At 44.1% G+C, this 16,726-nt stretch overlaps 1 protein-coding gene across 10 annotated transcripts in view; it reads right to left on the bottom strand.

The window, feature by feature from the left end:
• Positions 1–16,474, bottom strand: part of SEMA6D (semaphorin 6D) — a 31,839-nt gene extending 15,365 nt beyond the window's left edge. For 3 of the 10 annotated variants that reach the window (XM_075100384.1, XM_075100389.1, XM_075100386.1), the window contains exon 1: positions 16,424–16,474. The gene's annotated coding sequence lies outside the window, so the exon portion shown is untranslated. Of the gene's footprint in view, positions 1–16,012; positions 16,125–16,150; positions 16,271–16,423 lie in introns of those variants that run through there. The other 7 variants (XM_075100383.1, XM_075100388.1, XM_075100385.1 and 4 more) reach the window with 5 other exon arrangements.
• Positions 16,475–16,726: the final 252 nt, after the last annotated feature.

The following is a 16,726-nucleotide window of genomic DNA, read 5'->3' as shown; positions in this document are numbered from 1 at the left end:
CCTTTCCCCATAAAATGCCTAAATCTTATCGACAGGAAGTCATGACCGACACAATCTGTCTGAATATCCATGCCATGTTTTAAAATTATTGCTTCTTTCCAGGCTGTGCCATCATAATACTGAGCCTAACATGCTCATTGCAAAAGCCCTTATGTCTAGGACAAGACACTTGATGCTTTGCCTTGTGCAGTGACTTACACATGTGCAAAGTAAATGTAAAAACGCTGCCTCTGCGGTGCGATGGTGCTTGTCAGACGTTTTGCAAGGGCAGCACCAGACTCAAATGGGGGCACAATGCTGAACTCTGTTCCCCAAGATGCCACTTTCTCCCTAATTATATTTGTTACTGTAGAAAGCTAGCAACTTCAGAGACTTCCACAGTGGGATTTTGTGTGTGTACTCTATAGATTATACAGCACATATTATGATAGCACCACAATATTATACAACAAAGCTTTCAAGAGGGGAAGGGAAACACAACTGCTCCAATTAAACTGCAGGGATATTTTAGTGAGCAGAATGTAACTACTCAGGTTGCAATTTGGGCAGGATGCAAGAAAACACATCTCAAAGTGAAATGCAATCCTTAATAACCACAAGTGGTCTGGGCAGGGGTCACATTTCTCATTAGAAGCCTGGCAAATGTAGTACTGTTCCCTCCTCCAGAAGGTTGGAGACATTCATTCAGCCCCAATTCACAGGTCAGAGCTTTGAGTCACCAGCTCAATGTCTTGCAGTTGCTGAAATTGGTTATTAAACTCTTTGTCTAAGCAGAAAAAAAAGAGAAGCCTTTCCATTTTAATGTTTCAAGAATTGCTGTGAGATGTACACGTTGCCAGCACAAAGTGCCAGGCCTGATCCAGCAAAGCACATAAGTATTAATCATTTAATAATTCAAAAAGCCATTAAAAAACCCCTTCATAACAACACTTAACCTTTCAGTAATGTTTATGGGGATGAAAACACTGTATTTGTTAATTGATCCTATGGCTGGCTAGGGGCAGGGCTTCTTCCTTCCACAAGGCTGCTGAGCTCTGACAGTTAAGGCTGGACTGTGAAGAGACCAACTTAAAGGCTGATAATATTTGGTGATGGGGGTGTGGGTGTTGTCTGAATGCCTGTCCATTATGGACTGACCTGAAAAGAAGCATTTTCCACTGTTAATGATATTTCTGTATCTCACTCCACCCGTCCAGAACGAATGGGCTGTGCTCTTAGTCAAGACTGATGAGTGCGACGGTTAATAAACACTAATGATTCCTGGCACTTTCCCTCTGCTCTTCCTTGTCCTGACATGGCCTCTTCAGCTGAAGCATCTTGCGTTAAATTACTAATGAGCAAACTTAAACCAAACTGGAATTAATAAAGTTAGTCAAATTAGTTCTTTCTTGTGAAAGCACCATTAGAGAAAAGTCCTGCAGCACAGTGGCTCCCAGACACAACAACAAATCATTAATGGTTACACAATCTTTTTTTTTTTTTGGTCTTTTTTTCAAGAAAAGCAGGCTCCAAATATCCAACCCACTGCTGTCCCACTGAAAGAAGAGAAAGGGGAGGCACATATACCATACGTCGAGTCAGTGCACAGTAACATCTGTAAGGTGCTTTGTAGAAGTCCTCCCTGAAGCCTTGTTTTCTTGGAGAACAAATGAATACAAATTGCCAAAGAGCAAGAAGCTCTCCCAGCCACGTAGGCTTTAGTTAGCATAGAAGATGAGGCTGTTCATGGCCCACACATCATGATTCACAGTGACCCTGGCCTGGCTGCAAAACACACACAGCCTTCAAGCTGTGCAAGCTCTGCCAGTATCAAGCACGAGCATGTATTAGGAAATTTCTTTTTTCCTCTCTTTCCTCCCAGTATCCCATCTAGGAAGAATTCACTGGGGCAACAAATACAAAACTTAAATGTAACCTGCCTTACAAAGGCAGATACAGTCTTCTGGACTGGAGAAAACAGCTGCAGAGAACAAAAGAGCAATTTGCTGTGCATTGGACACAACATTGTGACCTAAAAACAAACTGTCACAAAACCAAAAAGGAAACGATCAAAATGCCAGGTAAACAGAGTGAGTATCAGTTCTCTCAATTAGATTCAAATTTCAGTGGGTATATCATACTCCCTAAAACAAGGCAAAGTTTTGTAAACGTAAAACCACAGGATGTGTCTCCGAGGACTGCATCCAGAGCAGAAACAAACTCGCATTTATGTCTTCCTCAGAAAATGCCCAAACATCTGAATATACTCAAGATGAACTCTGAGAACATAAAAGGCTGGAACAGTTATGTTCAGCAATCTCTTAACTAGACACCACCTGCCACAAATCTCTATCAAAGAAAATGTTTACATCTGCATAAAGCACAGACCTTTGTCATGACAGGAGAGAAAAGGAGACAGAGCTGGACTGGATCAGCAAACCACAGGTAATCACTTCTTACCAGCCAGTAAGAAGTACAGATTTCTATTATTTTGCTTGTTAAAATATTACAAGAAAATTAACAGTAGCTCTGATTTCCAGCTACGTATGAAAAGAAATTTCACCTTTTAGCTGGTTGGACACAGGCTTGAGATCAGAACCACTGAAAAGAGAATAAACTTGGAAGAACAGCTGTTCCCTGGAAAATCAGAAAAATGGGCTCCGTCTAGGCCTTGGAACAGGGCTTTATGACAGTCAGGTGTATGCTTCTGGTAGACACAGATAGGCTGGTGTGAAAGACATAATTCTTGCCACATACAAACCTTCTAATGCAGGCCACTACTGGGGACTACAAATAACAATGCTGAACTATCTGTTTGGACCAGAATGGCTGATTATGAAATGCTGCCAATGTCTACCTTCAAGAAAATGCAGAAAACAATCATACTCTGGGTCTGATTATTTTTCCCCAGCCAGGCTTTGATTAATTTCTCTTATAAATTGCATTCCTAGCATTTCTGCTAGGAAACAATTCACGGCAAGTGCAATGTTTGGAAATTACCATATTGCTATCCCTATTCTACAGCTGGGGAATTAAGGCACAGATCAAGGCCAAATTTATGACCAAGGCCAACGACCAAAAAAGCCTTTTCAAAGGATCTGAGCTGCCCTGGGTCATACGTGGTCACTCCTTGCAGCACAGGCAAATTGGCCAGTGTCACCCAGGTAGAAAAGGTAGTTAAGAGATCAGAGATCCTCTGGCCATTTGGTCTGCGCTGTAACTAGTTGTGTCTGCAAATACAGAGAAATAGAGGCATAAATGTTAACTGGTGGCACAAATCTACACCAGTAAAGAGGACAGCAGCCTGACTGAAACAGGCCTCAGGGTGAGTGCTGTTGGTCAGGTGGAAGGCAGGCAGTTGTCCCAGGCAATAAACTGGCTCATTGTGGCTGGCACCTTTCAATCTCAGATATGAACCCCATCCTTCAATTCCTGATTGGGGGAATCCAGAGAAGTAGGATATCATTTCTGTTAAAATATGAGCCCTCCTTCAAACAATCACACATGAAGGGGAACTGGCTGGTGTTTCTTGCTCATTAATCTACTCCAGCCTTTGACAACGTACAGGCGACACTCCATCAATCATCTTTCCGTGAGTTACCACGTAAAAGAGGAGGGGGAAGGGAAAGGGCATTCAGCCAGCTGGAGAGAAGCAACACATAAAATACCTTCAAACCAAACTACTGCAATGTCTTCTATTCACTCAAAAACAAAGCCCCAAAAATTCTTTAAAAATCTCCTTAACACAATAAATGCTTCTCCAAATGCTAAGTGCAGACAGGAGTATGGTATGGCAAATCCAGGCTGAAGTTCAAGATAGGTCAGAACAAAAGATATATCCTAAAATTTGCTTCACTTGTGATGAGATTGGCGAGGCAAAGGAGAAAAAGGTTGCAATAATAAAAGCTGAAAAAGAGGCACATAACATGAAAAGGCTTCAATGACTAACTACATTGTCTTCTACCAGACAGGGCAAAATCAGGCTGTTAGGTGAGATCAAGAATCTCTGTGCTTGGAGGTATGCGTAAACCATAATGTTGAGGGGGGACAGGCAGAATTGATTACTACTACACTGAGCTTAGTCAATTTATGTGATGCGGTTTCCCACAATCTCAAGTGACTGGACTTCAACAGATCAGGAAATCCCTGTTGTCCTCTGTTCCTTCCTGCATGCAAATGGCTCCCTGACAGCACTAAGTAGTGCAAATGCACCAACTAGCACATTTCTGAGACGGCACCTTCTGAAATTTTGAGCATGAAACCACTCTAGTAATGACATAAAAGTTAAACATAACCCAAAAAAATCCTTTATTGCTGCTTGCTCGAGATGCTCAACAAATTTCTCAGGGCCTACAGCTGAGCCTTCAGTTCCTCTTTCAGATGGAGAGGAAAGCAGATCTTGTGGAGCACTTGGCAACTCCCACTCATCTCAGCCCTTCAGACAACCCACTGGTGAAGATCACAGTGCATCCTTGGACAGTGGCTTCAAGGCACTGAGCAGCTAGCCAAATCAGTGCTTCGAAGCTCTTTAACCAGAAGACCACTCAAACAACAAAGATCTGTCAGCCAGGCTAGAGCAAGTCAGAGATTTCACTTGCAACCAAATAAAAGTTACGTTAGACTCTGAATGGGAACTTACTGGTGTTTAGCCGACACCCCCCCCCCCCTTTTTTCCTGATGCAAAGGACTAGTGTAAAAAGGTTAAAAATATTGTTTACTACAGCCTGAGATTATCTTTTGATGTACAAATCACTTATGGTCCACTAACTGCAGGTTGAAAAACACTAGTTGAAAAGGGTATGGTTCAAATTCTGGGCTTCATGAAGTTAAAAGGCATGCTGGCAGTGACTCTGCTTTAAGGGGCTAAGGATTCACACGAGTTTACTTGTTGATTGTAACTGATACCAGGTAGGAGAAGTTTAACTTCTTCAGTCAGCTGCAGGAGAACAGCTTGCCAGTAAGGTGCCAGTGCAGGAGCTGGAGCTGCACTTCACTACTGCTTAGTATGGAAAGGTAGGCTGTTGCTGAATTTTGGTTCGCCAAGCAGGTCAATCTTTTCAGAAGACAAAACATTTAGAAGATGTATGAATGTGGTACAGGCCGTCTTCAGTGGTGCCCTAGACCCATTGTAGAAATGTATGCATTGGCAATCATAGATGCACCAGAGTATTCACTCAGAATAGCACCTTAACCCCACTGTGCATGGAATAAAGTAACTCTAGAGCAGAGCCACATACTGGGGGAACCAGGCAAAAGTGTGTTTTGGTAGTCAAAGCAAGAAAATGCAGCATTTTTTTATCATGCAAGCCAAAATAGAAGACCGAGGGTCTGGTGGCTTGAACTCTAGAGAGGGAGCAAACACTTCTTTGTCCTATCTCCATTTTTTTGGTATTGGTCCTTTTTTCTATGTCTCACTGTGTGAAACGGGTATAATGAGCCATTTGCTTACAAGCCAGAAAGTATTCCACATAGATACAACATTCACCTTAAAAATCTGTATCAGCATCTACTATATGCAAAGCAGGGGATTAGATTCCCTACTTAGGTCATACCTCCACATAGGTTTTTCAGTGATGCAATTGTTTTACAGTGTGCTAAGTCCTCCCAAAACAACGGTACAACAGCTAGCATTGATGCAAGTGTGATTTCCTTTTAATACTTTTTCCCCCCCCAAATGGCATTCCAGTATAAATGCATTTCTTCTAATGAAGGCTGACTTCAGTAAAGTTCCTGAAGGCAATGCCTGACACAGGGATTTACTGTACATTCAAATCTCAGAGATTGTCTGTGATGTGATAAATCTGTATTGTGGAGTTTGGTGACAGATTGTTTCAGCTAATTATCAAGTAACACCGAAAAATATTTGTTGTTATAATAAAAGAAAACTCTCAATTCTTATAGTCCCTTTTAGAAACTTACAGCATGATTTTGTATTAATAAATAGATCAGAAAAACGTTCTCTGTCCTATAAAGATACACTCAAATTTAAACTTGCAGTACATAGCCATCGTTACTTTCTATAAAAACTAAAATCTGCAGCTCTGAAGAAAAAATTTAGGATGTTTGGAGCCATGATATTAATTGAGCATGAAAGTGCAAATAACAGGTCTGTTATTTCAAGATAATACTTGACTTCTTTTAAGGTTTCTGCATTAACACCTCTTGATCTATGCCCAAGTAAAAAAAGATAGTTTAATATTGAAGTGATGAAACCCTACCACTAGGTATCACAGCTTTCATCTTAATTGGCTTATGGTATTGCTAGTTATACTTCAGTTGTTCGCAGGCTTTTAACGTTACAGAAAGTGCACCCCTCTTGCTCCAGAACGAGCTGACAGAACGTTTGCAAAATGGATAGGGTGACTTTTAATGATGCAAGTATTTAGGGGTTGATTAGATGCACTTTGAGGGCTAAATTCTCCTGTGATCAAAAATTTACTTGAGCACAAGGTAGTTTCAGCAGGAAAGGAAATAAAGTGCTGAGCAAACTGTAAGTGATTGCTTCAATTATGTTTATTTTAAGTTAATTTTTGAGAGTGAATGTTAACTACCTTCCTTTACCAGGGTGACACAAAAGTCCTTCAGCTGAAGCCAACCTTTGATTTCAGCTTTGTTTTGCAAAGCTTCAGGACATGCTCCCCTTGAAAAGTTTGCCAAGGTTGAGCTATCAGTGATAAAGTGCAAGGTACTTTAACTTAAGCAGTACTCTGGATTCACCATTTTAGCAGGCCTGCATTTTATTAATTCAAACTGCTCGTGCCCAGCTGAGACTGCCCTAGGAAATACTAAATTTATTTGTGAAAGTGTCCAAGGACTGGTGCAGAGAACATCAATACAGTGATGTTCAGGGTTTGTTCTATACTCTCAGCATTGATCCTCCATTAATTCCTGGCCATGGGCAGCAATGGTAGCACAAGTTCCTACCCCTGCCCCAACCCAAGGAAAGCAATGCCACACTGCTGGGGGGAGCAGCTGTGGTTTAGCAGCATGAACTCCTGAGTGCCTCCAGTTCACAGCTGTGTCAGGTGTCTGTGTTTTTGAATAGTGTTTTTTAGTCTGAAATACTTTTATCCTGAAAACTAGAGAGGACTCCTAAACCATCACGGCAAAGATCTAATTACTTACAGTAGTACATACAGGCTTGGAAACAACCAGACTGCCCCCCTTTTCCCCAAACAAAAGCCTAAAACCTAGACCAAAGTATTACCTATTCCTCCCTGTAGGAGGACTGGCTACAAATGTGGGTGAGTGCCATAAGTGAAGTAAGTATCCTTCCCACAAGCCTAGAGTACATGATTTACCTAGCAGAACTGCCACTCATTTCAGCATGATTAGGCATCATCTGATAAAGCAGCTCAGGGACAGGTATAAACCAGTATTTGCAGGTGAGGACATAATGAAGGTCTCAGGCACAACTTGCACAAGTCCAGCTAATGCTACAGCCATAGTGAATTGCTGGCAGCACCCCTGGGTCTCCTGTCTGTGAGCCCTGCGGTGGAGAAAGCAGCCTTCACCTTGAGCAGCGCTCCAGCTCCAACCCGCAAGATAAGCACTGCCCATTTTAGACCTGGCTGGAGCCCAGGAGGTCAGGGTTTGCCTACATGATGAAGGGAATGGGATATTTTGAAAGGGAAGGGAGGTTTGGGGGAGAGAATATGCCCCAATAAGCAGGACAGCTTAAGAAAAAAAACAGACTTGCACTGCGGCAAGGGCACATCTACTGTTGAACAGGCTGTGCCCCAGACCATGTTGCTGTCAACCTTGCCCCAGAAAGCATCACTTCTTCCCATCCACTGCTCTCCCCTGCTATAAGCATCCCTCTAGCATCTCAGTGCTGTGCCTTGTTGGAGCAGGGCACTTGCTGGCTTGAGTTGCTGCTGCTGCAAAAAAAGGGCTACTGCATGCTACTGCTCTCACCTAAAAGAGAAAGGAAATGGCTGCTGGAAAATGCAAGGGGAGAGACAAGAGACTATCAACTGGCAAGAAACCCATCAGAGCAGCTCAAGCACTACATTGGTATTATCGGTATGCCATTCTGGGATCGGACAGCCAGTCTTGCCCACAGGAATACTGCCTTAGAGACAGGAGAACAATGTGTTTTTAACTAGCCTTGGTTTTTCTGCATGGACAAATCTGGTAGCTGGCCACCCAGTTACCTATTTGTACATGCAAAGCATGTGCTCTACCACTTTCCTGGGCACAATCAATTACATGTACAAAATGCAGGCATGAAAACCTGGAAGAAGCCTGAGCTCAAAGTTAATGATTACTATTATCTTGTTAAACATTAAAGATTAACTACAGTGAAAGGATGTGTTGAGATGTCTTTCCCAGGCTGGAAAGTAAATAGAGGGAGAGTTTTGGTTTTTTTCATCTCAAAGGCTACTCAGCATTTCGCATAATTGTTTAAACTGATGTTTTTATTTACCATAATATCAAAATGTAGTCACTTGCCACATGACTGCTCATATTTTCATTTGAGATGTCGTGCAGAAACACATGGAAATCTGGTGAAGGGAAACCAATTTTAGAACATGTTCCGAGCAATTGTTTTGCAGCACTGCCCTACAGTATGAAGTCTCTTACGTTTCTTAAATTGCCTAATCAAATGCAGAGTCTGTTCCAGTCACGCTAAATTTTCACATAATAGCAGAAAAACACTTCTTTCTAGCCTAGCACTGAACAGTTGGATCACATTATTACATTTGCTGCTCTTGTAGTCCCCGAGTGTGTATTTGTAAATGTATGTATATACATGTTCACCAGGGAGAGGGGACACCACTGGCGCTCATGCTGTGAGACCCTGGGGACAGTCAGAGGGGCAGAAGTGTGTCATGAGAAGTGCCCGTGCTGAACACCTCCTGGGAGCACCTGGCTTATCAAGAATGTAAAGGGGTAGTGGTGAGAAATTTATTTTTATTTATTTAAAAATCAGGTGTATTAGTGCAGGATTTGATCCAGCTGATTCCTCACCCTACAGTCTGGTGAAGTTATTAAGCTGATATAAATGCAGTTAGGTAAATTATACCCATATTGTTGCCAGTTTGGGTTTGGAGGCAGGATTGATATGATGTGCAGCCATGGCTATCCTGGCTCTGGGTCCCAAGCTTGAGCACATCCCTGTGCTGTATCACATTAGTTTGCAGAATTCTCTGCCTCATAGAACAGCTCACTTGCCATGGGCGAAACGCAACCTGTGGAGCCCACACTCGGCAGTTGTTTGGAACAGGACGCAGCCATGCTGGGCACCAGCTCTCCCCTCCCCTGTCTTTTACTTGGGCTACATCACCTCACAATAACATTCCCCCTCTGTAAGGCAGGAAAGTATTTGCATCACACTATTTTGGCATTTTGAGTAGCGAGCCACAGAGAAGGCACAGATCAGACCTTTAAAAGTACAAAAACACCCCCATTAAAAACAGTAACATATGGACCACAAGTGCTTGAATCAAGGTCACAAGGAAATCTGTGGCAAGTCAGGGAATGAGACTTAGGGCTTTAAAACTCTACATTACAGCCTGTCCCATTCTCCCCTCCATACCGGCCTCACAAGATCCCCAATACAATTGCAATGTTCCCCTAAATCCTTATGTTACCACTAGTAATAATGGGCCAGTGTAAGAATGTGACTGACTAATCATATGACCCACACACTATATATGTCTGCAGGTCTGGTTTTCCCTCTACAGCTGCACCAAATACCTTAGGTTTGTGTTGGCATAGTTTGCCACATAAGAAAACTGTTCAATTGTGAGCGGTGCTTGTTATGTCTTTGGTGAGGATGAAACCCCGATCCTTTAGGGGGAGGAGAAGCCATAATCCACTCTTACAGTAAAACCTGTATAGTGGTACACAAGACAAAAAAAATTCTGTCCATACCCTTGCATGGAATCAGATTAATCCCCAAAGCATAGGATTTGATTATTTTTGTCCGAGGTTATCATTAAGAAAAAAACCTACATAATGCTAAAAATATCCACAAAGCATTTACTTTATGAAGAATATATGATTTACTGAGCAAAACCAAATTACTGGCTTTTCAGTGTTAATATTTGATAAACACGTGCTGGGTTAAACTGTCACAGAGAGCAGAAGTTTGCAAATTGAAAGAAACCATTCAACTCTGCAAGATGATTCCCCCCCTTTATTACTCCTTTCATGAGACGCCTGGGGACATTGTTCACACACTGTTGACAGCTTTCACACCACTGCTTTTCCTCTGTTATCCTTACCCCTCTCTTCGGCACTTGTCTCCAGGTGGCAATACACAAAAGAGCTATATTTGCAAGGGGTGCCAATGCTGGCTCTTGGACAACTGTTAGAAAGCCAGAGGGCCCTCTCCTGCCTTGCAGCTCAGTTGGTTCAAGTTGCTTCCACAGGGCACTGAGTCTCCCTGACCCACCAGGCAGCACTCTGGTATTTAACACCTGGGTGCTGCACCACTCAGGGAACATGCAGACTGCTTACAGCCCTTTCTTGTTTTTAACTACCATTACATTAACAGGCAGAGCCGCAGCTCCCTCACTAACACTGGACTACATTCAAACACCATTTAAAATTTTAATACTGTAACCTTAACTATATACTGAGGCTTTTGTAAGTTAAATACACATTTTTCTTCTCTGAAGCCTCCCAAACCAGGATGCTTACGCAGCCCAATAGGACACATAAGTGTTCATGCAACATGGGAAGGGGGTACCCAAGCAGAGGGATATATAAACAAGGGCTTGAAATAGAAGCATGAGAATTTTCTTTTGACCCCAAAGTGCACCTGTCGTGATAGACGTACACAGAAATAGCAACAACACTTTCTGCTGGTGCTGTAGCTCCTGCAGTCCCTATCCACCACCAGCACCCATAAACATGCCTGGGAAGCACAGCAGCAGCACTTGAGGGAAATACCTTTTGTTTCACGCTCCAATAAAACTCTAAGGAAGGTCCAATGCAATGGAGGTGTGAGCTTGTACCTTATTGCTGCTCAGGAAAGCAGAGACCCATCTGTCATGACCATTTGGCATAAGAGACATGAACTATGTGGCTCATGTTAAGAAAAGCCTGCTATTGCAGTAATAGCTGAGCTGAGTGACCAGCTGATCACCTCTCATCATCTCTTCTGGGGTTTCACTCCCACCTCTGGTGGGCAGCCAGTCTGTGATGCTGGTCCCTGCTGCTCACTTGTTACCTTTCCAGATGAGTACCTCTGTGTTTGCTTCCCTGCTGCCCCTCATGCACTTGAAGAGCCCCCCAGCATGCATCTGCCAATTAACTCCTAATTCTCATCCCAAGCCCTCTTCAAAGCTCTCCTTCGCCTCTGATGCCTACAAGCATACGTGCCCTTTTTCCCTGACACACACAGCTCAGCTATGTTTAGACGGCTTGTGCACTAACACGGCTGCTGATTATGCAGGCCAACCCGGCTCCCGTCCTTCTAGCCACTGCCTGACTGTATCCATCTGCTGTCTCTTCCCTCAAACCATCTACTGTGCAGAACAGGAGCCATCCTTTTTATTCTGTGTTTATCCACTGCCTATTGAATTAGAAACCTGGGCTGCAATTTGGCTCTTAGATGCAATGGTTGAAAAAATAAAACCAAAACAGAAAACACCAAACAAAAGAATCCTACAGCAACAAACAACCCTTTTGCAAGAAGAGTATCTGTGTGCAAATACAACCTCTGTAATGTTACCAAGGTCAGGCAGATCAAGGCCAATCTGCTGCGTGAGAATATAAATCACAGCTGTCCAGGGACTGATTTCATTTACAAGGTTTGTAACCACTCCGGACAGAACAAATGTCTCCTGCTTGAGTTCCTTGCTCCTCCTCTTCCACCACCACCACTTTACTCCTCCACTTCCACCCAGCCCCTCCCTGTGTGGTAACACCTCTTGACCTCCTTTGCTCTTGAAAGCAAGCGTTCTCTTCTACCAAGAAAGCTGTGGCTCACACATGACAGACAGCCATGCTAGACCAAATTATATAAATTATGCAAAAATCCCAACAAGTAAAATTAGCACAGAGCCACAAGTACATTCACCTGCTAGTTACCTGCCATTCATAGCACGTGCCAGAATTAAAACAATAAATCCTGTAACGACTTCTTTCCTATTGCATTCATAGATCTGCAGAACAAACCAAGGAAAGCATCTGTAGCAAGTATTAGAGTCTGGGCACAGATCCTGTGAAATCACATGGTTTCCGTTGTGGAACTAAAAAGGCTTCTACAAGAATGTGTGAAATACACAGCCGAAATTCTCCATTTCTTTCTGTACTCTTTGGCTGTTTGCATGGCAAAGTTAAAGCAGCAAGTTCTGTTTCTTTAGCTGGCGGCTTTCAAAGCAGACCCCCGGTCTGCAAATTGAAAGAGCACAGGATTCAGCTAGCAAGCTCCCTCTCGAGTACGTACGGAGTTAATATAATCCCACTCCAAACAACAGGTTGCTGTCTCCAAACTGGAGCCTTGAAAAGAAAGAGTCCAGTGGTTGCCTCCCTCCTCACAGCCATTTTGTAGCCCCTCTGCAGGTGTGCCCACTGAGCTGCAGCAGGGCTGGGCAGGGGTGCCAAAACTAAAGAAACTTCACCTTCTGGATGTTAACTTTAGTCACCTTAGCCAGACAATGCTGCCAGTGGTGTGGAAGAAAAAATTGCTGTAGCCAGCTGTGCTGTTCACAGTTGGATGGTTTCTGTGTAGCTCCAAATGGTTATGGGAGCCAGTAGCCTGTTGTGGCCAAGGACAGGATGATGGATGGCCTACACACACTGTCCAAGAAGGGAGAATGGCAGAAGTTCACTTCAGGGTTGTTAAAATGCTAATCTGGTTTAGTTAACAAAAGCCGAATGGAATCAAAAAGTTAGGGAAATAAACACTACTCATATGTTATGTATGTGCACTACAGATTTGATCTCTGTGGTTAACACAAACATTTGACTTTGGAAGTGGGACAAGTCAAGAGTCTTCCTGTTTGACTAAACTGAATCAACTTCTGATATTAGCTGTGCTGTAATTACTGTCAAGCCACAACGAGAGAAAGTGGGCTACACATAGCTCCAGAAAACAGCATCGGAAGAGCAGTAATATGATTTTCACTGCACACCTCTTCCATGTGACATGGGAACAAATCAGAACCTACTTTCTTTCGAACTTGAGGCTGGCAGCTATTCACAGAACAACTAACAACTTAATAAAACGGCTTAGATGGATTTTAACGGTAACTGCAATAGCTTATCTGATGCATAAGAAAAGAGATAATCTGTTCTAACAGCAGTTTTGACGAAAGCAACATTTGAACTGTTTTAATTACATACAGAGCGCTAAGACTGAAAATAACTTGTACTACCCAATGCAAGTAATATGCCTTCCATCTTAATTACTTGTGGAGCAAAGTATTACTTTATCCAGTGGAAAGACATTGATTTTTTTTTCGAACTGGAATTATAGGTATGTTTAACACACGAGTATGTAATCAACCACCATTTCCTCTGTTCAGTAAGCAAAGCAAACACATAGCTTATTCCCTGAAAAATATCAGAGACTGCAACATAAACAAGCTCAACATAAACGTATAGAGCACATACGCTGTTGATGTAACTGTTTCCTTTGTCTTACAAAGAAAGGCTAGAACTGAAATAGTCTCTGTCATATCACTTGTATGACACTCAGTGAAAACTGACTGTATTTACATAGGACCTCCACTTGACTTCATATTTCAAATTTATTTTTTTCAGAAGCAAGTACAACCAAAGCATTTCAGCATTTTTATACAGGTTCCATCCAGGTAACTGGGCTTCACCCTACTTCAAAGGATGCTAAATCCTGTGTTAAGTGCAATAGTGTTTTTAAAGACTTTAAAACCCATTAAAATCAAGAGCTACAATCTGCATGTGACCTACTATAGTAAGACCAGAAGATATGTTATTACAAATCCCTAATACATGCTTTGAAGTGAGCTTCTATGATGTACTTTTCTTTACCTTCACATACCTCATATAACAGGGCAGATCAGATCGAAGACTCATTTAGTCAGAATTAACTACATATATAATTAAGCATTCTATCTAAATGTGCGCTCTTCATAAGACTACATCAAAGTCACGGCAGCTCCAAGGGCTACAGTATCTGCTGTAATAGTCAGCTCAGATAAGCCATACAGAAGAGGTAGAAACATTCAGATGGTCCAGCTCAAAGGGCACAAGAGGCTAGGGGGAAAAAGCCCACAGCCATACAGCTGGTTTGTAGAGCTTTGACAGGGCCATCACTGTATTCCTGGCACACACTCCTGCATCACACAAAGCACGTTTCGAAGATGTTATCTTTGTTGCATCGTGACCATAAATGAGAACAGGTAGTGACTGCAGAATACGAGGAAGGTAACTGTTCACTGTAACCAAAGGTGCAGATGGAAGTGAGAAGCCAGTTAAATAAACTAATTTAGAGCCTCTGGTTCATACTTCTTTTGGCTGTCCTTTCAAAAACAAATCACTGCTACATGATTCAGAATGCTAATAAATTCCTACTACAAACTTATTCTTCCTGTTTTTGAAACAGCTGAGCTTTATATTAGTTAATATAAAAAGTGTTAAAGTTCATTATTATATAGAAAAGAAATCAGAGTGCTCAACTGGCAATTTGTATTTATCTAAGCCAGAGTAAATGTTTATACAGTATCTGCCAACATAACAAAATATGCCTGTCACTTACTACATTAAGCATGATTACATACAGCTTAATTTACTGAATAGTAACTTAAGTAGACTTTAGAGGTGCATACAATTTTATAGCATGAATAAAGCAGGAAAAACGCCTATTCTCTCTGCCACAAAAGTGATTGCAAAGCTTTACAATGAGCTTCCTGTTGGACTGGGGGAAAAGGAGAGAACCTCAGAAAACTCTCTGTGAAAGTATTTGTATGTGAGAGCAATAGACCAGCAGTAAAAGCCTGTAAGACAGTAGGAAGCTGTTCTTTCAAATATCATTTAAGTAAATTAATAAACATCATTAAGGAAAGACTAACAACTTAGAAGACAAAGGTATCCCACTACAGCTGCACGTTTTCCTCCAAAGGAAATACCTAGGGAAAAATGTCACACATTTACAGAGCACTGAACGGTATTTTAGAGGAAGTTTGCTGTAATTCCTGCACATTATGTGTGAGGCGTGTGTGTCTGTGTACATGGATAAGCTACAATACCATCTGTACAGCAAGTGCCACATATGTGAGCATTATGAACCATCATTGCTGCTGCTGCCATGCTCAAAAGTAAATGTATTCTAAGGCACACACACAAATACAAATGACTTCACACACCGAGGGCCGAATTTCACTCAAATTGCTCACGTTGATGCCAGTGATACAGACATAATCTTGACCAGAAGTAAGAAACAACTCAAGGATTGTCAAAAACCCACTAATTTAGGACTAGCCATATTCACGCTAACAAGTGGGCTATCCACCGGAACTACGATGTTTTCCATACATCAACCTAAAGTATGCTTAATCTCATTTTCCAACTCGCAAGATAAAACACAATGACAATCATAAAAAAAAAACAACAAAACAATCCTTTAAAACACAGGCATAATATCCACCTAGAAATATCTGTGTGACCTTTCATTTCCATCCAGCGCGTATAAATAATAAAGAAGGCTTTGAACCCTTTCTAATTACTCCCTGAAAGCTGCTGTATCGGTTTCTGCAGTGCTGAAATGCTCCCCCCCGCCCCCCCCCCAAAAAAAAAAAAAAAAAGTAAAGTTTCTCCGCTCTGCACCTGAACGGAGCATTGTTTTCAGCAGGAGGCGAGGAGGAGGGAGCGGAGCTACCCCTGCCTCTGCGCGGAGATAATTCAGAACTGACTCTAGTATTTGTTTCCATCTATAATTGATGGGGAGCTTGAAACACAGCTCCCTCTGCCTCCCAGCGCCCGGCTGCTGCCGGGGAGCCCGTAAATCACGCCTCGCTGGGCACCCGCGCCGCCGCCGCGCCGAGCCCCCGGGGGCCGGCCCGGCTCAGCCCCCGACCCAGCGCCGGCCCGAACTCACCCCGAGCGCCCGGGGACGATTTCGCCGGGGATAAACTGAACAGCTCCGCTTCGGCTCCCCGTTCCCCGGCCAGCGCCGGCTCCCTCAGCGGCCGCCGCCCCCCGCCCGGCTCGGCAGCGCCGCCGCGGCCCCGCGTACCTGCCGCTGCCCACGGCCGCCGCCCGCCGGCGGGGCTGCCGCCTCCGCCCGCCGTCCCCCGCCGGGCGCCCCATCCCGGCGCTCCACTCGGTGCCGAGCCAGCGCGGGGGAGGCGCGCCCCGCAGAGCCCACCCCTTCCCGCCTGCCTGTTTTTTCTCCCCCCTCCTCCCCTCCCTCCCCGCCTTTAATGTATTTACTCTCGCCCGCCCCTCGCCGCGCCGCGCTGTCCCGCCGCGCCCGGCCCCGCTCCGCCCCCCGCCCCCGCGCACGCACCGCCCGGGCGCAGCCGCCGCCGGCCCCGCCGGGAGCGCGGCCAACTTTTCGGTTGTGGCCCCGTCGCCGCCAACCCGGCCCCCGGCGGCGGCGCTCCGCGGCGAGCCGCGCCATGGCGGGGCGGGGGCGGCACCGCCCCGGCCGCTGCCCCCCGCCGCCGCCGAGAGGCCGCGGCTGCTGGCGCGGGGCTTCCGCAAACTTCGCCGGTAGTTTTACCCCTCCCAAAGCACCTCGGTGAACCGGCCTCCCCCCCCGCCGCCCGTCCCGCCTCCGCAGGCGCGGAGGTGCGCGGCTGGGGCGAAG

The sequence above is a fragment of the Phalacrocorax aristotelis genome, chromosome 7 (genome assembly GCF_949628215.1).
Source record: "Phalacrocorax aristotelis chromosome 7, bGulAri2.1, whole genome shotgun sequence".
In the NCBI taxonomy this organism is placed as follows: Eukaryota; Metazoa; Chordata; class Aves; order Suliformes; family Phalacrocoracidae; genus Phalacrocorax; species Phalacrocorax aristotelis.
Note: the sequence above shows the minus strand (reverse complement) of the source record. Positions and strands in the feature narration are given on the sequence as shown.